The sequence below is a fragment of the Mus musculus genome, chromosome 1, assembly GCF_000001635.26.
Source record: "Mus musculus strain C57BL/6J chromosome 1, GRCm38.p6 C57BL/6J".
Taxonomy (NCBI): domain Eukaryota; kingdom Metazoa; phylum Chordata; class Mammalia; order Rodentia; family Muridae; genus Mus; species Mus musculus.
The window spans coordinates 190,035,735-190,056,825 of NC_000067.6; the positions used below are offsets into that span (position 1 = coordinate 190,035,735).

At 45.6% G+C, this 21,091-nt stretch overlaps 2 long non-coding RNA genes across 3 annotated transcripts in view; one reads left to right on the plus strand and one right to left on the minus strand.

Moving 5' to 3' along the window:
* Window positions 1–3,744: 3,744 nt before the first annotated feature.
* Window positions 3,745–9,416, minus strand: Gm39736. Its single transcript, XR_865850.3, has 2 exons — window positions 9,200–9,416; window positions 3,745–3,999 (listed from the first exon to the last, which is right to left on the minus strand). It is a non-coding gene; the product is annotated as a predicted gene, 39736 (long non-coding RNA).
* A 3,573-nt stretch (window positions 9,417–12,989) lies between these two features.
* Window positions 12,990–21,091, plus strand: part of Gm30446 — a 42,580-nt gene continuing 34,478 nt past the window's right edge. Inside the window, exon 1 of one of the 2 annotated variants that reach the window (XR_865859.2) lies at window positions 12,990–13,030. This is a non-coding gene — a long non-coding RNA (predicted gene, 30446). Of the gene's footprint in view, window positions 13,031–14,444; window positions 16,106–21,091 lie in introns of those variants that run through there. The other variant, XR_001779628.1, reaches the window with a different exon arrangement.

A 21,091-nucleotide genomic window follows, 5' to 3' on the forward strand; every position in this document is an offset into this window, starting at 1 on the left:
TATCCCCTCAAACAGTGAGCCCAGTGTGTTAGTTCTGTGACGACGGAGGGTTTTATTCTGGCTCCCAGTTTGAGGGGATACAGTTCATTGTGTCTGGGAGGGCATGGCCACAGGAGCAGGGCATGGCTCGTTATACCACTCAGGCAAGTCAGGAAGTAGAAATGAATGCTGGCAATGCACCTTTCTCCTCCTTAGTCAGCCCTGGCCCCAACACGGGACGGCACTGTCCACTCCCGGGGCAAGTGTCTCCTCCTTATTTAGACCTCTCTTGAAATAGGCCCAGAATATTTTCTTTTAGGTGATTCTTAACCCAGTCGAGTTGTCAGTGCTGATAAATGCACTCAGAAATGCTCAGATGATAAGGGCAAAGTCCACATTTACGTTAGCACACTAGTGGCCCTGCGCGTGTGTTCCTCCTTCAGCGGGACAACAGAATCATAATATAACCATAGGAAAGGAACTTTGTTCAGAAAAGTCTTTGAGACTTGAGGGTGGAGGTTGAGATGTACGTGAACAACCAAAGAAAATTGCCGACTCGTCATCCAGGAGAAGTGGAACAGGCACTTTGTTGTGAAGAAGAGGAAAGATGGGGGAAGGGAGGAGGGGGCACAAGGAAGAGCATATGAACAGAAATGCCTAAGAGCCTTTGATACTACTAGAGACACAAAGCCTCCCATCTTGGTAAGGCTTCAGTGATGGCCTCCAAGAGCAGTGGGCAGGGCGGGGTGGGGGAGGCAGAAATCAAAGAAAAGTCTCAGGCCAAGAGTCCAAGGCAGGGAAACCAAGTGAAAAGCAGGGAAGGGTAGAGATCAAGACCTGGGCAGCACTGGCCATGAGGTGTGCACACACCCTCTGGGGATTTGCAGCCATCTTGAGGAGGGCAGTCTGTTTCCCACTGAACCTGGCAAAATCAGCATGAGCAGCTAACTGAGTCAAAATCTCACGTGACAGTGCAAACTGCAGCTGACATCTGAGCTGTGCTCAGACAATCAAACCCTTCTTTTCAGCCTCTGCGTTGTGCTCTTGACCCGACTTGCTACAAAGTATAGTCTTGAAATGACATCTACGTAATACCCCATGCCCACACTTTGTTTGGAGGTACCGGAGAAGCAACACCACCACAGGACAGTCAGGCCAAGGAAGACCAAAATCACATGGTGTGAGTAATAGGATAAACTGGTGATCAGCTTGCAGTAATTAAGTTTGACGGTGGAGTTAGCAGAAAGCTTTTCCTGTGAGCACGTGTGCATCTGAGAATTCTGTTGCCCAACTTTGAAAGTGCACACAGACCCCCACAGGGATCTCTCAGTGTGAGTGTGATTTTTGAATGGCTGGCAGCTGCAGGCTGGGTGGATGACCATAGTTCAATCCTTAATATCATAATAAATGAAATACTGAATGCAGGAGAAGCTAACTTTAAAATGTAGTTACAATAGCCCAGTGACAGAATGGAGGAGCACCAGCCATTGTTCTGGAACATTCAAGCACTCATTTTAGTGAGGTAGGTTACTTCAATGTCTAAGAGCTGCAAGCACCTGGCGCCTTCACAGCGCTGAAGTTTCAAGAACTGTTTCTTATTTTCATAAATTTCATAACACAGGAGTTGGTAGTTCCTAAGGTACCTAGGCAGACATGTGTGTCTACATGTAACAGGTACATGTGTGTCTACATAATGTAAGCATCCTTTTGCTAACTGGAAACACCTCCTTCTATTAAGACCATTTTCTTTGCTTGGCCACTTTCTTTAACTTAATGTATTTTAACCCTAAATTACTGTGCAGCATCACGGACAACAATAAGATACAGCCTGGCTTCTCGACACATTGCTCACTCTGGGTAGTGGACATACTCTATGCTGCTTGCCGACTATAACTCGCTATGATATACAAGTTCATTTGTCATTTGCTTCAGGGAGCAGTCTGCTGGTGGCAGGGGTAGTGACAGGAAGTGGGACACTGAGCCAGGTTTCAGACTTGGGTTTTGTCATTTTCTCCCAGTGAAAGAATAGACTGATAGCATCATTCCCCAGGGTGCTTTGACTGTTGGTCTTCTGCCTCTTTTCTGGCCTTCTCCCATGTGTATGCTCTTATTTCTTTCCTGGTCAGCTTTTTGTTTTCTGTTTTCTACATTTCTAGCTTTCCATCTCAATGCCTTTGGGTCTCAGCACGTACAGCAGCGTACAGCCAAACAGTTAAACATACTCCCGATGCTGTTTTAATTCTTTTCCTCTCCTGGTCTGGTAATCCCTGGCTGGATCAGCCAGTTTCCTGATCTCCCCAGGACTCTGCCAGTTCTAAAGAACCTAGTCTGGAAACTAAGTACCCGAACCTCGGGGAGAGCCTTGATAGCTGAGGCTTAGGAGCAAGTCAGTCTCCAGGGCTCCCCCTTTCTTGACTTCCAATAATTGGCAACCACAGACAAGGAAGCAAGTGAGGTCCAGGAAAGGCTTTCTAGCTTGATTGATGGTAGAGGTGCATTGGAGAAGGCAGCAGGAAGTATGTGCTCTGCGGAAAAACAGGAAGGTTTCAGGGAGAGCCAAGAGACACTGGAGACAACAGAGCAATGTCCCTCACCCTGCTTCCTGAACCGTGGTGAGTGGGGGAGGGAAGGGATGCAAGAAACCCTCTCTTTTCCTCGTCCCATATCTCTAGAGCAGTGGCTCTCAACCTGTGGGATATCCTGCATGTCAGATAGTTTACATCACAATTCACAACAGTAGCAAAACTACAGTTACAGAGTAGCAAGTTACAAAGTAGAGATAAATTTATGGTATGTGTGTGTGGGTGTGTGTGTGTGGGGGGGGGACACCACAGCATGAAAAACTGTATTAAAGTCTTGCAGCATTAGGAAGGCTGAGAACCACTGCTTCATAGGAAGGTGTCAGGTTGCTGTGTCTCACGCAGTACCTTCATATTTAAGGAATGAACAAGACAAGCCCAAGGGCAATATTGCATCTATACACAGATAAGAAAGAGGACCCTCCCTGCCAGACCTTGTGTTCTGGCTATGGCCTTCCTTATGGGACCATAGTTAGCAACTCACCACTTGAAAGTCCTGAGCCTGTGCAGAGGCTATGTGAGCTGGAAAACATGCTCCTTGCCTTGAGGTTGAATCCTGATGCTGGTGTGTAGGTCTTCAGGAATGAGGGTTAGCCAAGGGGGTAAGCATATTAAATCTTAGAGAGAGCCAGGCATGGGACATCAGTGCTGCAATGTTGGAAGGAGAGATAGAAGAAGGAAAAGGAAGGGGAAAAGGAGATGATAGGCTCTCATAACTCCCACATCTTACCTAGTACAGAACTCAGGAAGAAGGGACTTCTATATTAGACCATCTCAGATTTGTTCTTAAGGACAATCGTCAGTTCAAAGGGGTGGCATTGAACACTGCATTTATTAGCATGGTTTCTTCCTTCCTTCCTTCCTTCCTTCCTTCCTTCCTTCCTTCCTTCCTTCCTTCCTTCCTCCCTCCCTCCCTCCCTCCCTCCCTCCCTCTTTTCTTTCTTTCTTTCTTTCTTTCTTTCTTTCTTTCTTTCTTTCTTTCTTTCTTTCTTTCTTTCTTTCTTTCTTTTGTTTATATCTTCCAAATGCTTGAATAGTTGGTTCACTGTCCCATGTGCATTCTGACTGTAGGCCCCACATAGGTTAGAACAAGAGTCCTAGGTCACCAAAGCCGTTGTCTCAGCTATGCATGAGAGGCAAGCACTGTCTGAATGCTGTCCCAACCACCACACATGTAGAGACCGGAAATTACAAACTATTTTGTTATTTGAAAGCTTTTGTGGTTCAAGAAGACTGGACAGGTGCATAGTAGAGCAATGCCTCATGGGTTGGGAACTCCACAGAGAGACTTGGAGGCCGGTGGTGACTCTGGGGATGGGCTGGCATCACCGGAAGGTGCTCTCACTTCTTATCTGGAGGTGAGGTTGGTTCTGCTGTAGTACTGGCTGCAGCTCCCACACAACTCTAGCCTCAGAGTCTGGGTTTCTTCTGAGGCCTGGGTCTGAGTATCAAAAAGAGGGCAAGGAGGAGTATCAGAACAAAGAGATGCCCTGCATCTCATTACCCAGATTTGGAAGTCTCAGCAGCCCCTCTGACAGAGCAGTGAAGGCCAGATTAGAATAGAAACAAAATTACGGCTTCCTCTTCATATTTTTCCTTTACTTCAAAAACCACTTAACATGGAGGCCTTATATGATGGAAGATGTGGCTACTCTGGGCAAGAGTATCCTGTCACAGTGTTCTTTGTTCAAGAGAGCACAATTAGGGATTTGGGAAGAAATCTCAAGTCCGAGGTTTCCAGCGGACAGTGTACATTAACTTAAGTCACAGAATTATAGTGGTCGGTATATGGAAAAACTTGGCCGAAAGAAAGCAGCTTCTGTTCCCATCAGCACCGTCATCACCACCACCATCACCACCACCGCTGTCATCACCATCCCCTTCTCTACCACCATCACCGTCACCACCACCATCACTACTGTACTGCCCCCTCTGCTGTCACCAACACCGCCCCGCCCCCACTTTTGTCATCTCTAAGAAACCCGTGAAGATGGGTTGATTATTGTTGGGAGGAGAGACCAGAATTGTGTGGTATTCTGGATGCCTCACGGTATGTTCCCCCTTCCTGTTCGATGCTGGTAGCTCTGTCACAGTGTTAATGGACTGCCACTATATCACCATGCCCTTTTTAGGTTACTCTTGCCTTAGTTAACACATCCCTAAAGCCTGGAAGGGAGATGTTGCATGCATGCTGAGGTGGAGCTGCAAACAGTTTATGGTATGTCTGTATTTAAACTCGAGTTTGTGGCTCCTATTAGTGAACTATGAATTAGCTATTTGGTGGCATAAAATATGGACCTTTTTAAAAAAAACAAAACAGACTCTCATGTGGCCTAGGCTAGCTTTGAACTTAGAAAGTAGCTATAGATAGCCTTGAACTTCTGATCCTCTTGCCTCTACCTCTTGTTAAGATTACAGGCATTTGCCTAGTTCATGTGTCAGTGGGCATGGAGCCCAGAGATTCATGTGTGATGTACAAGTGGTGTAACAAGTAATCCTCGACCCCAGTGCTAGGCCATAAGTTCAAAGGGCTTAAATCAGTGCTGACGACTGTGTCCGAGTCATTGCTTCTGTTTGACATTTGCTAATGATTCCAGAGAAGATTTAGTTGGTGGCAATTTCAGAATTTCAGCCTTCTTTACACACACACACACACACACACACACACACACACACAAAGAGAGAGAGAGAGAGAGAGAGAGAGAGAGAGAGAGAGAGAGAGAGAGAGAATGTAATCACAGAACTTCTATTTACTGATCTGGATAATTTAAATGTTTTAAAAATCAGAGTTAAAGAGTGCTGTCTAACAGCTTAGCAAAACCAATTCATACGAGGAAAGTTTATTGAAGCAACACGTTGTATAAATAGCCAGAGCTGCTGTAGACGGTGGGTACTGGCTACTAAGACTACCTATGTCATGAATCTCACTTGGCAAGAGAACAGGCTCCCTTATCTGTGGTTTTGTTTTCTACAATTTCAGATACATGTGGTCAAAAGCAATCCAAAACCACTAAATGAAAAATTCCAGATGCAGACGTTCTCAATTCAGCATTGCTCTGAGTCAGGAGATGAAGTCTCTTGTTCCTCTTTGTTGGCTGAGACATGAACCAGCCTCTGCCCAGCGTTTCCTCACAGTATGTTCTACCCTCCTGTTCAAAGCTAGGTAGCCCTGTCTTAGTACTTAAATGGACTGCCATAGTGCTATAGCGCCCTCTTCAGGTTACCATGGCCACAGGGCTGCTGGGAATTCCCACACGCTTAGATGAAGCTGCAGTGTGCTTCAAAAGCTGAGTATGTCTGACTTAGGAGGAGGAGGGGGAGGAGGAGGAGGAGGAGGAGGAGGAGGAGGAGGAGGAGGAGGAGGAGGAGGAGGAGGAAGAGGAGGAGGAGGAAGAGGAGGAGGAGGAGGAGAAGCACATGTGAGGGATCCTAAGAGCTGCAGTATGGGTGAATCTTCCAGAAGGAAAAATCATTAAAAAGAGAATATAGGGCTGATGAGATGGCTCAGCAGGTAAGAGCACCCGACTGCTCTTCCGAAGGTCCGGAGTTCAAATCCCAGCAACCACATGGTGGCTCACAACCATCCGTAACGAAATCTGACTCCCTCTTCTGAAGTGTCTGAAGACAGCTACAGTGTACTTACATATAATAAATAATAAATCTTAAAAAAAAAGAAAAAGAAAATATAAATTAGTGTGAGTTTTCTAACACACTGTGAGCGACAGAGAGCTTGGGGGGGGGGGGGCTTGGGATTCATCCTGAAGGAGGCTATGTACCCTCTTCACTGGCAGCACTTAGTGTTTGAAAATTAAGTAATTTCTCTAAAGGATTCTTCTATCATTCTAACCATGAATTCACTTATGTAGTTTGTGTAACTTCATTTTGAGTTAATGTTCAAATCACTAGTCTACCTTTGAGGACACATGGGTGGTATAGCCAAACCAATCAATATCCTGGGTGCTGAGCCAAACTGGCCCAACAGTGACAGGCCTCGGGGGCCAAGAGTAGCTGAACACTAGTCCTCTCTTTTGGTCAGTGTTGTTTGCCCTGAGGCTCCAGAAGCACCTTAGGGTGTCAAGAATGCCAGCCAGCTCTGGTTTATGTAACCCTTGTTTTGTTTCCCGTTGGGAGGCGAGGTCAAAGGTTAGCTTTCATAGAGGTCCACTATCCAGACTAGGCCTGGGACCTTTCCAAGGAGGCAGAGTCCAGTTGACGTTGGATGTTGACCTCTAGTGTCAATGAACAAGGGACCAGTGATGAAATCTTTCCCTCAGGTTTTCTAGGTAAGAATGGAAGCTTAGCTATGTAAAGCCATAAGTAGACTTTGTTATTCTAGGAGTCCTCTGAACCAAGCTGCCGTGGTTCACCATGGACTGATGGTGTGACAGGTAAATGGGCCTCTGTTTCCTTGAGTCTAAAATGAGGCAAAGCTGAGCCCGGCACTCGGACTCTCCTGAAGTGTTCTTTGTGTGTATGGTATATCTGTAGGCAATGCTCCTCAATGCATGTGTCTACATATGTGTGCGTGTCTAGAGCCCCGAGGGTGACTTCGGTCTTTATCAGACTCCATCTTGCCACATGGCTTCTTACTGAAACTGCTCCAGCTGACCTGGCTGGCCAGCAAGCCTCAGAGATCCCTGACTCCCCCCCGTGCCCAGGGCTGGCATGGCATGGCAGGGACATACCATTGTGTTTATCTGGGTTCTGGGATCTGCACTCAGGTCCTGCTGCTTGCACAGCAAGCGCTTTACCCCCTAACCTATCTCCCAGGCCACCCCACCGGAGTCTCAGTAAAAGGAGTCACGGAAGCCAAGAGCTTAGAGCTGTACACTGCCTGTAGCCAGCCCAGGAGATGCTATTGTTTTTCTGTCCTTGATACCAACTGCAGCCACTCAAAAGAAATGGCTGTGCGGTGGGCACCCTGTTAGGCATAATTTTATCTTCATAGAAACTCTCTGTGCTACCGACTTTTCGTCCCCAGGCATAGATGAAGAAAGTGAGGCATGGGGACCATTTGCCATCCGCTCAAGGTTACATATTAATGTGTAATGGACATGGAAGTCTAACTCAGGGCTGGCTGGCACAAACGCTTTTGCTTTTCGCCACAAGGTACCCTGAGCAAACAGAAAAACAGAACAAGAAAAACCCTCGTCCTAGGCATGTTCCAGGCCTCCTGAGAAGACTGCCCGGGAGCTCTTTCAACAGCCAACATGTCAGAGTCGTGGCTGTGACATTGTCAGGCGATTTCTTTAAAGGATTCTTTTGTAGCTCTAACTAGATCGTGGAAAGTTTATTTTCCATAAAATCTTGATGTGTTTTCATAAGCCTTTGTGTAGCTTACGGGCCGTTCTGTTTTGCCTTAGCATTTAAAGATCTGGTCTTCCTTTAAGGGCACAGAGGCACCTTCAAAATCAAACCGATCAATGTCATTGATTGGCTTTGCTGCTGTGTGCAAAAGACATTTTGTGAAGGCTTTCTGTGCCAGCTGAGCCTGCGACCATTGATGGCATTTGAGACCCATAGGGTTTTGGATGAGGGGCAGTGCATGATAGGACAATCCTGTGCACTGCTGTGGGAAGCGAGGTGAAGTTGGGGTGCGTCTTATGATGGGAACCGTGCAAGTACAGAATCCCCGAGGCTCCCAATTCTCTCATTCTTCAAGAGAAGCCTGACCATCATACTTCACCTGATGATCTGTCCCACTAGAGTGGAGTTGACTCTGACCTGCTCCTCAGCCAGGTCTCTCCTCCTGGCTTCTGAACCTTTTCTCTTCCCCCGCCCCCAAAACCACAACAAGGGAAGATTGACAGCTGGATGGAAAAACCCACAGTGTGGTCCACAAATACAGACAGGGCCAGACGTGGGGGAAGATTCTCTTTCCTTCTCTGTTTGTTCAGAGATAAAGAGGCCCATTCAGTCCACATGGGGTCCAGTAATTTAACCATAAACTACATTAATGGATGCCAGAAAGTGACTGCCCTGCTTGGGTTGAGTCCAGAGTCAGGCACCTCAGGTTCTGAGCCCTCTGTGCCAAGTGTCCCCAACCCCTCCCTTCCAAACTGTTACTTTCTAAGCATTTACTCGGCAATTTCAGAGCCATGGACTTTTCTTTCTCTTCTATTTCTTTCTTTCTTTTTTTTTTTTTAAATAAAAAAAATGGCTTCTTATATTTCTAATCATTGGTGATCCTGGAGTTTCAGATCTGACAATCCCCGTTCCAAAGACAAAAGTTCTTTTCTCTTCTCTCCTCTCCTCTCCTCTCCTCTCCTCTCCTCTCCTCTCCTCTCCTCTCCTCTCCTCTCCTCTCCTCTCCTCTCCTCTCCTCTCCTCTCCTCTCCTCTCCTCTCCTCTCCTCTTCTCTTCTCTTCTCTTCTCTTCTCTTCTTTCTCTCTCTCTCTCTCTCTCTCTCTCTCTCTCTCTTTTTAGTTCTTTACTGGAATTCTTCATTCTTTCCCATCCACCCCAGGCCCATTTCTCATTTCCTCAGGAAGCCATTTAGCTAGAGGCGTAGGGAAAGTTGCCTAGCGCATTTCATCAGGCCCTACAGACGCTCACATACCCGGGCAGGGATCAAGCACTGAGAGCACACACAGCCTTGCCCATGGGCATTTCTGCCTGGGGACAGTTAGAAGGGCTCTCACCTCTACTCACACCAGCTTACTTTCAGGAACCGCTGGAAGTGGCAGGGTGGCCCTGCATGTCTCCTTCACAAAGCTTCCACGGGGTCACTGGACAGGACGCTTCTGTGTGCTTTCCAGGGTTCTCTTGGAAAAGCACCTGCAGAGACCATCTGGGGCGCTGTAGCGGGAAGTTGCTGCATTCTGTAACTTTTTCAGACCTTTACTTTGTAGCTGAGTTTCATCTCCTGGGAACAACAGTCTGGCGGACAGGCTGGCAAGCCCTCTGTTCTATGCTCTGGAGGAAGGATTCACATCTCCAGGAGGAGTAAATAGATGAAACCCAAGAGAACAAATCAAGTGTGTTTTTTGGTGCTAACTGCTAGGAAGAAATAAAACATTTATAAAAATAAAATGTTTTACTATAACGACCAATTTCCATTGTGTTTGCAAAAAAAGTGTCCCTAATACTCTGGAATCAGTTGTTTGTTGCCAGGCATCAGTCATCCCTTGGGGGACAGGGGATCCCTTTGTCCTATCTACAGCAGGGAGCCTACATCTTCCCCCAAAGGTAGGCTAAGAATTTTCACCAGCAAAGATCTGGCATCACATGGGTTGCACTAACTCCTGGTTGGACACCATGTGACAGGAGAAAAAAATAAAAGTCTCTAGGGGGCTTGAAAATATTCTCCACTTTATGATCTCCAACAAATGGAGAACTTGTGAGAAATATCTGTGAGGCAAAGAACAACCAGACAGAGTAGAGTGTTTTCAAGTCCACGGAAAATCAGAAGGCATTCTCGTGCCCTTAATGTTTCAGCATTGGCCACTGTGGTTGAGATCAAATCTAAGCCTTCTAAATCCTAGAAGGACCGTGAGCCTTGAGGGAAGGCTGCTTCTCCTTCTGTTGGCCCACATGCATCTTCCTGGGGTTTGAGAAGTGTCCCACATTTCTTGCTTTGCATTTGATCCTTCCCACTGAATTAGTTGGTGGGGGAGCCTCCAGGAATCAGGTGGAGCTAGCAGGAATCAGCAGAAAGCCCTTCAAAGAGCCTACGCTCTGCTCTGCCAAGCAACCAGCAGATGTCAGCAGCTCATCTACTTTTGGTCCCTGGCAGAGGTACAGAGCCCACCAAGAAGGAAGCCTGGGGCTGACACCAGCTGTTTTTTAAGTCTCTGGCATGGGTTAAGGAATGGGTCCACTCTTAGGTGGACAACTGAAGGCTAGGGGATGGCTTACTTCAGGGGAGACAAGCAGATGACATTCATGCAATAGTTTCTTGCTCTTCACACTTGAATGGGAGTTTGTGGTTTTTTTTTTTTTCTTTCTTTTTTTGTTTGCTTTTGTTTTTAATATTGGTTTTTGGTCAGTCCCATTTACAGATACCAGGACTTGTCAGAGAATTAGACAAGCTTTGTTGGGAAACTTTCAAAAGTTAAAGGTAATTAAATTTGCTTTCAAATATGATTCCTTGCCCTTTAAGATCTGTTTTTGAGGAGGATCCCACTAGATTCTCGAGAAAGAATGCTTAGCAAGAAAAATTCGGCTTGAAAATTCCAAACAAAATTTCAAACAGGAGGTCCAAAAAAGATGTGTGAGGGATGGAAGTCAATTAAGACCAGCTCCTGAGATTGGTTATTTAGTTTACAAACCCAGGGTAATCCCTCAGTCTAATAAATGTGAGACCAAATACCACTGGTGAATTAAACATCAACACAGCTAAACATGCCTTTGGTTTATGGAGGAGAGCTCCATTCTCATGTGTGCCCATAGCAAATACACCTGTCAGCATGTGCTCCTCAGAAGCCCAGGGTCAGGGTGAAAAGACAGTAAGATCGCATTTATTAAATGTTCTCCAAGCTGGGGAGCATGTGTGCCCATGTGTCCGTGGGTACACACAGGCTTGTGTAAATTTGTACCTATTGTGCTTGTGCATTCATGAATGTGTTTGCATGTGCCTGTGTGTGCATGTTTGTGGTTGTGCATGCGTTTGCATGCCTGTAGGTGTGTGTGTGTGTGTGTGTGTGTATAATATCCAGTGTCTTTTTCAATTGCTCATCATCCCTTTAGACAGGGTGTTTCACTGAGCTTGTTATTCATCAATTCAGCTAGGCCAGCCAGCCAGAGAGCCCCAGGAGCCTCCTGTCCCAGTCTCCCCAGCACTGAGACAACAGGCACAAGTTGCCACGCCATGTTTGGCATTTCATGGGGTTCTGGGAGTTGAACTCCGGTCCTTGTGTTTGCTTGTGCTGCTGAGCAGGCCATTCCCTGAGCCCTGGCCCACTCTCCTCTAGTCAGCCCTAGTGTTTCTTGTGTTTGCTGTGCTGCTGAGCAGGCCACTTCCTGAGCCCTTGCCCACTCTCCTCCAGTCAGCCCTAGTGTTTCTTCTCCTGCTTTGCCTTTTCACGCTCCTGGCTTTGTTGTCACGGAGTCTGTGCTTCAGGGTCAAACCTTCATGGTTCACACCATTGTTGGGCAAGTCTCTGCGGGGCCGGACTTGCAGGGGAAGGTCAAGTGACTGCTGTTGTAAGAATCTCTGGGGAAATCTAGTTGGCATTACATGTAGGACACAGCCCCCGAGGGCTGGCATTTAAGGTCTGTGGGGGTCATCTTCCATGCTCATAGACTATGGCAACAGCGCCATCCCCAAGGCTTGGTACATGGCTCAGGGAGTGATGATTTACTGACTGACAAACTGCCTTTCCCAGTGGCTCTTCACATCTCTCACCGACTCCTGGCATCATCACCCTCCCACATTTCTTGTGATCACTTCCAAAGCTCTTCGGTTCCCTTCCCAGGTCGTTCCTAGAAACTGCCTTCCATCTCATTTAGATTCAGCTGGTGCTTTAGACTCTGGCTCCTGGCTGGCGCCTTCACACGTTACTCCAGCTTAATGTTATTTTATGTCTCTTAATTCCTCAAGTGCCCAGCGTACCACATCTTTCATTCTTTTAATTAGCCATCTTATTTTACATGAATAATTACATAGATATAATTATATAACAATAATTGCATATGCAACACACAGTGTATTTTGTATTATATTGCCATCTCTATGATGTAAGTCTCTTCTACATTTTCTTCCAAAATAGATGGGTAAACTTCTTGAAATTTGAGGTAATTTTCAGACTCCTTTTATCAGTGGCATGTCACCTGATGATAGGCACTTCACACGCCGTGAAAGCAGAAATAGGTACAGGGGTGGGGGGAACAGGATGGGACAGTGTCACTGGTGAAATGCCTGCCTTGGGAACACAGCATGTGCTGGACCCTTAGAACCCATTAAGAAGTGTGTGGTGGCCAACCCTGTAATTCTGGCTCTGTGGAGGCAGAGGCAGACGAAGCCTGTGGGGCTTACTGGCCAGCTACCCTAGCTTTGCCTGATAGGTGAGCCCAGGCCCTAAAGAGACCTTGCTTCAAAAAAATCAAAATTAAAATAAAAACAAAACAAAACAAAACAACAACCAAACAAAAACAACAAGGTAGATGGTGCAGATGTGTTCTGTTGGTTGGTTAATTTCACCTCAGCTTCTAATGCCCAGAGTAGACCTCTCAGGGAGTGAAAGTGCTAGATAAAAGACAGATCTCAGCTCCTTCCTAATTTACTGTTCTTTTGAAATCCTTGAGCAAAGTCTTTTACCAAGTTAATCTCTTCCTGAAGACTGTGGCTTCTTTTGGCTAGGAGGACCGCCAGGCCTCAGTCCCTGGAGGGAAATTTGACCTGCTAATTATATGCAAAGACTCTCTCCCCAAAAGAAGGCCTGACTTTGTTGTCACTGGGAAATGTCAACAAATGACATTATCTCCCTTTGAGCAATGTCTGGCTACACAGGGAAGGTCAATAGAGAAGCCAGGTGAGAGTGGAGACCTTGGGATCAGTGGGGACCTGAGGTGGGATGGATGAGACAGCTGCTGAAAATCTTCCTGCAACTTTGATCTTGTGGCTGAAACTCATGAGGAGAAACTAGAGAGGCAAGGCATTTTTCTGTGACCCTGTTTGTAAGTAGAGGAAGCTGTGCTAAGAAGCATGCTGGTGTCCCAGTGATGCTTCAGCCTGTTGGATTAAATGCAGTCATAAGTGAGTAATGCCAGCTTGCCCCTCCTCTCCCTTCTGCCTGGATGGGCCAAGGTCAGTGTAAAGGCAGATGAAGAGCTGGCTATAAAGACTCATGGTGGTGTTGGCCTCTACTCACCCCAACCACAGTGTTTCACACCACTACCATTTTCAGTCGTTACCAAGGTTCTTCTGAGCCTATTTCTTTTCTAGAGATAAGGAAGTTGGGGCTTATGGAAGTGAGCAACCAGGCCCTATGTCACACAGCTCCTAGTGGGTGGAGATGGGTTTTGAATCGGGCAAGATGTCCACTGGTCTTGGCTTTGTCAATCTCTGCCTCTGCATTTGTGGTGCTTTGAATGTAGAATTGTCCCCTGAAGGCTCATGTATTTGAGCTCTTGGTTCCCACCTGGCGATGCTGCCTGGGGGAGGTTATGGAACATTTAGGAGGTGGAGGGAGGGAGTCACTGGTAGCAGGCTCTGAGGCTTTCTAGTTTGCCACTGCTTCTTGTTCATTCTTTGTTCTGGCCACCATGCCTTCCCTGAAGCAATGGTCTGCATATTTCTTGAGTATTTTACCACAGCAACAAGATGGTAACTAAGGCAGTGTCTAAGAAAGGGCTGTTCATGATCCTTTGTCAGTCTGTGTCTTTTTCTTAAAAGGAAAGGACTGAGCATCTGGTGTAGGGCAGCTTTGTTTGTGCCATTGAGTATGGGTGGTGCACATGTGCAATCCCCATCTGGCACAGTTGCAGAGGAGAGGGCTCAACCAATGATGTGCTTAAGGACCTGAGTTTGAATCCCAGAACCCACATTAGAAGCTGTGATTGGCTGTGCACATCTATAATCTAAACACCGGGGAAGAAGAGCTACCAAGATTCTTGGAACTCTCTGGCTAGCCAATGTAGTTAAATTGATAGGCTTTAGATCCCATGAGGGACTCAAAATAAAAGATAGATTTTGTAGTGTGTATGTGATAGTTGAAAAAGAAACTCCATGCTTCCTTAACAGCCATTCTCACTGGTTAGACGTTCATTGGGATGCATGAAGTTTGAGACTGGGCATATGTTTGGGTAGATTCCTTAATCTAGCTATGTGATATTTTTATTTGTGAATTCATTACAGTAAAGTGATTTAAAACAACAACAAAAAGATGGAGATAGATTAATGAAAATATCTGATATAATCTCTGACCTCCATATGCATGCATGGGTTCTGAATCTCTGTAGGATAGAGGTAGTGTGCTGCTGTTTTTGCCTAATGGCAACATTCTCTTGAGGCTTAGGAATACAACTCACAAGGTTCAGCAAGTTCCTGAAACTTACAAGACTCAGAAGGCCTTGCCCCATGATTATATATACAGTATTTGCTGGGCAAGAGGACACTCTCCAATCAGCCAAGCTGTTTGCATGTTGTGCAGGCAGCTCCAGGGATGCAGCTTTGGTGGTCACTTAGAATTATTGTCCATGCTGGGGTCCATGTTGTTTAGTGATGTAACCACGACAAGAGTCATTCACTCTTGGTGTGGTCTACTTAGATTATTCTAGTGGTCTCCTAATTGCTGCCCTCTTTCTTGTTCCCATACTACTTGTTTTACATAGCAATAGCATTAGTCTATTGTTTCCCATTGGTTTAGCAAAACCACAGAAACTAGGTACTGGCAAAGAATATATGTTTATTTTTCTCATCATCCTGGAAGCAGGAAGTCCCAGGTTGAGTGACTCCATCTCTGTTATCTTAGTTGTATTACTTGGTGGGGAGACAGAAGAGGAATTGAGTAGACACAGTGGTAACTCCTGCATGAAAAACAGTCTTGCTGCTTAATAACCTAGTCCCATGAGAACCAACTCACCCCAAGAGACAGAACTAATCCTCTTTGAAGACAGCTTCTTCAGTAGCCCAAGAACCATGTACTGGACCTCACCTCTTAAAGGCTGAACCATACCTTAAGGATCTTGCCTCCAGCATATGCACCTAAAGGATTATGAATCAAAAACCTTTGGTATCCAAACCCAAATAGCAGTTAAGGGACATTACGGAAGCACAAGTTAGAACATGTCCTTCAGCTGCTCAGGATGCCCAAGGGCCCCAGCTCTCTAGATAAAAGCTCACATCTTTTCAGGGTCCTGCATGATTTGGGTCCCCACTGCCAGTTTCCGGCTAACTTCTGACATTCTTTGCCCAGATAACACTGTCCTCAAGCAGGCAAGGCACAAGATGCCCCAGGATATATGTTTTTAGAGTTTCTTCATCCTACTGGCCTACTCTTTCAGATCTCTGCCAGCCCACACCCTCCCTGTTTTCTGGTCTTGGTTCAGATGATACCTTCCCTGTGAATCCTTTCTATAACCCTTGGCTTAAAATGACAGTCTTCTTCCCTTGCTCATAAACACTGAGCATGCTACCTTCAGGGTTGATTTTTCTCCACAAAGCTTACCACCTCTGCTTACTTCATGTCCCACACTCATTTTGTTTTGTATCAGTATTGTCTCACTAGAGCATACATGTATGAGAAGAAGACTTTTCCTCTCTTTTATTTATGGCTGTACTTGCTACAACCTTAAATAATGCCTAGGACACAGTTGCTCTATGAGAGTGTGATGAATGAACACATCCCACTTTCTGAGAAGTCTCAATGGAGTTTGTAGACTGGGGGCAGACATGCCCAAGGCAATTCTGAAACTCTTTGAAATCCCATTTTACAAACATTAGCATGGACCTCTAAGAAGGCCCACAGTTTGTGAAAATAGGACCCTTCTAAACAGTGGGGCGAAGAGGACACTCCAGCATCCATTCAGAAGTGTGGAAAAGCAGCCTAGCCCACTGAAACAACTCGCAGCACTTTGGAGAGAGAAAAGCACCGCTATTCAAGATGGTAATATTTTACAGAACCTGAGTTCTTCTTCATGGTTTTTGCTCTGGAGGCCTATGTCTGTCTGTCTGTCTGTCTGTCTGTGTTCTTCCCAGAGTCAACTCTCCCTGTTCCTGAAGATAGGATCCATGATTGGAGTTTCCTCTGGCTCTGGAAATTGTCCTATTACCAGCGGGGTCAAAGCCTCCTGTCTTCTCTTAACACTGAGGCCTGAGGGAATTCCAAGTGTGGCCTTGCTGAGTGAGTCACATCTCCATTCCACATGATTTGGGCTGTATTTAGCCAAGGACACCAAAGGATTTCTTGATGAATTATTTAAGGAATGGGCTGAGAGAGCAGAGAGTCACCCTGCGATCTGAGCTGGTTTCTGCAGAATCAACTGGAGGCCACAAAGAGGTGTAACAATTGGAGTCTATGTAAGGAGTTGGGGAGCCAAAAAATCTAGAGAAAGTTTTTAGTTCTGATTTCAAGAAACAAGTCAACTGAGAGCTGGGGAAACTGTTCAGTGATGGAGCACTCGCCTAGCTTGAAAATGCCAACAGAAAAAGTCCCCACTGGCAACTAGAATTGATTTGGTTTCATTGGATCTGTTAGGATATCCAGGCTGTTTTATGCTAGTATGAGTACTCTGTTTACTCCAAAGGCTTACACTGTATCAAACACACACACTTGGGCATGCACACATGCGCGCGCGTGCACACACACACACACACACACACACACACACACATACACACACACACACACACACACTACTCTTAGAGACCAATCTTTTCCTGATTTCAAGTCTTGTAAGATAATAAAACGTAGAACAATCATTGTCACTTCACAAAAGCTTTGTATTTGGTCTTGAGTGGCTCACATGAAAAGTCTTCCATCAATTACCAGGAACTGAGATTTTTTTTTTTTTTTAATCTCATGTGATGTTCATTCTAACATCAATATTTGTAAGTGATATAGGAAAGCCAAATGAAAGAGAACAGGAAAACATGTTTAATGAAGGTCATTGATTCTCTGGTTATCCTAAACATTGTGAAACAGGAGGGTGAGGGGCTGCTCTTCACCTCCTCTTGACCCAGCACCTTCAAAATGGCTCCTTCATATTGGTAACATATACGTTCCCTAACTTCCAGACTTAGTGTCCAAATCCAGGCACATGCCATCTCCTCCTGGCAATGTCTATTCATATGAGCATCTTCTTCAGGCAGCCTGGTACACATACACCAGTCCTCCTCTTCTGATAACATCTTTACCTCAGGGCTGTTCTTTTCTGCCTTCCTTTGTGGTCCCCCACCTCTTCTTCAAGAGCTGTTGTTTGGAAGAGTGAAAGGGTTTCGCTAAGACCTCCTCCCTGTTGTAAGTAATGACAAGATGAATTTATTCAGGGTCACCCTTTCAGATGTGAACTGTCTTCCAAGTACATTTCCTATTCATAGCTCAGCATGGACGACTGTCTGCAACTAGCCAACTCCACTTGATGTGTCTACATTGATGCTGGATAGGTATCTCCTACTTAACCAATCCCCAAACCTGCTTTGATTTCTACATGTCTCAACAAACTCCTGGTAGCTTTCCCATCTTGGTTCATAGGAACCATGTTTTTCAGGTATCCCAAACTGAAAAGCTTACAATTGTTCCTTATGTTTTCTGTCCTATCTGGGGCATCAGCATATACTATTGCTATGTCCTTCCTGATGCAGAGTTTGAATGCTGCTGCCCCTTCTCTGTAGAGAAAGTATCTGTGCCTGTATGGATGTGGCATCTGTCAATAATAAGTTTGATGGCCTATGGCTTAGTCAGGAAATAGGAGGTGGGACATCCAGGAGACAGAAAGGATTCTGGGAGAGTGCAAGGCATGGGAGATTCACCTGGGAAGATGTGATAAGAGGAACGCATGGTACCTGAGCATAGGTAGCCAGCCACACAGCAGAACGTAGATCAAAATAAATGGGTCATAATAAGTTATGATCCAGTCAGAGGAGAGCCTCGCGACACGGCCAAGGTCTGTGTCTTGTTTCTGGGAGCACGGGGTTGGGGTGAAGAACCAGATCAAATTTCTACATGCTCAGCCCTTCTCCAGGCTATGGCTTACCTTCACCGCTAGCCTGGGTCCCTCTGCAGTATTGTTTCAATGCAGAGATTGGAGTGACACTCCTTTGGGTTGAACTCTTGTCTCTTCTGGTGGGTTTCTATGTCACTCAGAAGAAAAGCCAGGACTTGTAAGCTCCAAAGAACCTAAGTGACCCACATGACTCCGGTCAACTCTTCCATCTGACTTCCTACAACTTCTTCCATCCTTGTGTTCCAAACACTTGGGGCTTTGGGCCTTCTTTGGTGACACTGGTTCCATGTCAGCTCAGGGTACCTTCTACTTGGGATACCTCTTTCTCCAGTGTCTCTTCTTGCAAGGCCTCTGCTGAGGAGCTGGTGGTGTGGCTCAGTGGTAGATTGGTTGCTTAGCATTGCTCTGGCCTTGGGTTCAATCCCCAAATAACACAAAAATTAAGAAAAGGCCTCTGCTTAAATGAGGCCGTCTGTTATCTTTCCTGACCACTGTGAAATATAGCAATGGCCTTGTCCAGCTTCTGCCACACTTAGCATAAATAACAGTGGAGAGTAATACAACTCCAACGAGTCTTCCCTTCACCCCACTTCTTATTGCTTTGTGCCTCCACTGAACTCCAGTTATTGGTTGTGTTAGTGATTCTGCGGCATTGCACGTATTTATTCACATGTCATCTTTCTATCCCTAGACACTGAAATCACTACAAGAGCCAGAGAGCTTTAAGAGCTGAAGTCACTCCTGAGTTCTGATTGCCCAGAGCCCCTGGCCAGGGAAGTGTAGCTGAATAAGTGAGTAAACAACTAGAGAGCAGTTGATGCTAGGTAGGTGGCACATGAAGAATACACTGTGAATTCAGGGGACTAGATGGCCCTTTAAGAGTACTTGCTCAAGAGTGGGGGAGATGGCTCAGCAGATAAAATGCTTGCCATCCAAGTGTCAGACCCCGAGTTTGAATCTCCAGAACCCACTTAAAACCAAGCACAGTGCTATACATCTCTAAACCCAGCACTGCACAGAGGAGAGGGGCAAAGACAGGTGAGCCCAAGAAGCTCAAACGCCACATAGCTCAAAGCTGTCCTCTGCACTCAGGTGTGGTGGTTTCCACATGCTTGCTCTCACATTGGCCTCTCCCCTCTCCCTCTAATTCTCTCTCTCTCTGTCTCTGTCTCTGTCTCTGTCTCTGTCTCTCTCTCTCTCTCTCTCTCTCTCCCTCTCTCTCTCTCTCTCTCTCTCTCTCACACACACACACACACACACACACACACACACACACGTGTGCGCGAGCATGGGTAGGGGGATATTGAGATTTCATTTTCTTTTCTTTTTGAGACAGGGCCTTACAATGTATCCCAGAAACTTGCCACATAGACCAGGCTAACCTCAAACTCCCAGAGAGGGTGTTGGGATTAAAGTTATGCACCATACCTAGCTAACTGTCAAAGGGTTTTTGTTTTTTAAATGAACCAGAGAAAGAACTATTCCACGGACAGAGGCAGTGAGAGTGTACCCTCAGATGACTTAGATCAAAAAGGCTAAATGTTCCATGTTCATGACCGATTTGTACCCATGACTAACTGCTATGTGACACTGGACACAATATTTTATATTGTAAAGTCTTAGTTTCTTTTTATTTCCTCCACAAAGTAGAGTCAGTAAGCCTACTTTGCAACTTTTATGAAAAAGCTATGCTTACAGGAGTTCAGTATGACACATACTCATTAGAGGTCATAGTTGCCATTTTTGTAGTATAAAATAAAACGTTGCTGGCTCTACCCTCAAACAGCTACAGTGGCTGGCTTGACTTTGGGATTGTCAATGATTTGGGTCTGAGGACGAACAAGCATTACTACTATATAAATACAAACAGAGTTAGTGCATTGAACAAAGAATTAGACCAACCTTCTTGTGCTTCCCTTGGGTTGGGTCAAGTGGAACAGTCTGAATGAGTGATGGTCAGTTCCTATCAGCCCTGGTGGCTCTCCCTGGTGGTTCCTCTTAGCATATTTACTTGGCTCTTTCTAAGCCAAAGGTAAGAGGCAATGTTCTGAGGATGTGTGGGTGAGGGTGGGAGCACAGGGTGCTCTGGCTATAAAGTGTAAGGGTACAGATGCTAAAGTGGGCAGGCACTTCTGCAGATGCTAAAGTGGGCGGGCACTTCTGCAGCTGAGGTCTCTGCTACACAGCTTGGGCGGAGCCTAACTCTAGACTTCCTGGTAGGGAACGGAATGGAACGGGAAACACCAATGATGGCTCTGGCACCGAGGGATTTTGAGAAGAGGCAAAGTCTAGATGTGGGATTTGTGGGAACCTGGGTTCTGTTGTGTGGTAGCTGAAGGCTGTCTAATGGGAGGAGTACAAGCCTTGTGATATTTCTGGCTGGAGGCTGGGGCTGGGGCTCAGTTGGAAGGCTGTATGTGCAAACACTGGGCTTGATCTCCAGCATAAGCTGGGCCTGGCTCTGTACTGCTATAATTTCAACCCTCAGGAGCTGGGGTGAGGAAGGTCAGCAGTTCAAGTACATAAAGAGTTTGAGGCCATCATAGGCTATATAAGACCTTGTTTCAAAAAATTAAAAAAAATAATTAAAATGAGAAAACATAACATAGTATTTAGTTACAATACTAAGGAGCAGAAAAAAACAGGTGCAATTAATTTTCATAACATACTTTATAATTCCCAGTAACACTGACATTTCTTCCGTGTTAAGATAATATTCATCTGTAGTATTTATTGATCATCTATTATTCCTGGATGTAACATTAGGTATTTAAATATACTTTTCTTCATAATATTCAAGGAGTGCCATAGAGTGAATAAACAAATGTTATTAATAAGATGATTTATATTATTATTATTTTCCTCTGCTTCTTTTATCACCAAGGATGTTTCAGATGAAGACATCGGCATGTGGGCCCGGCTGCCAC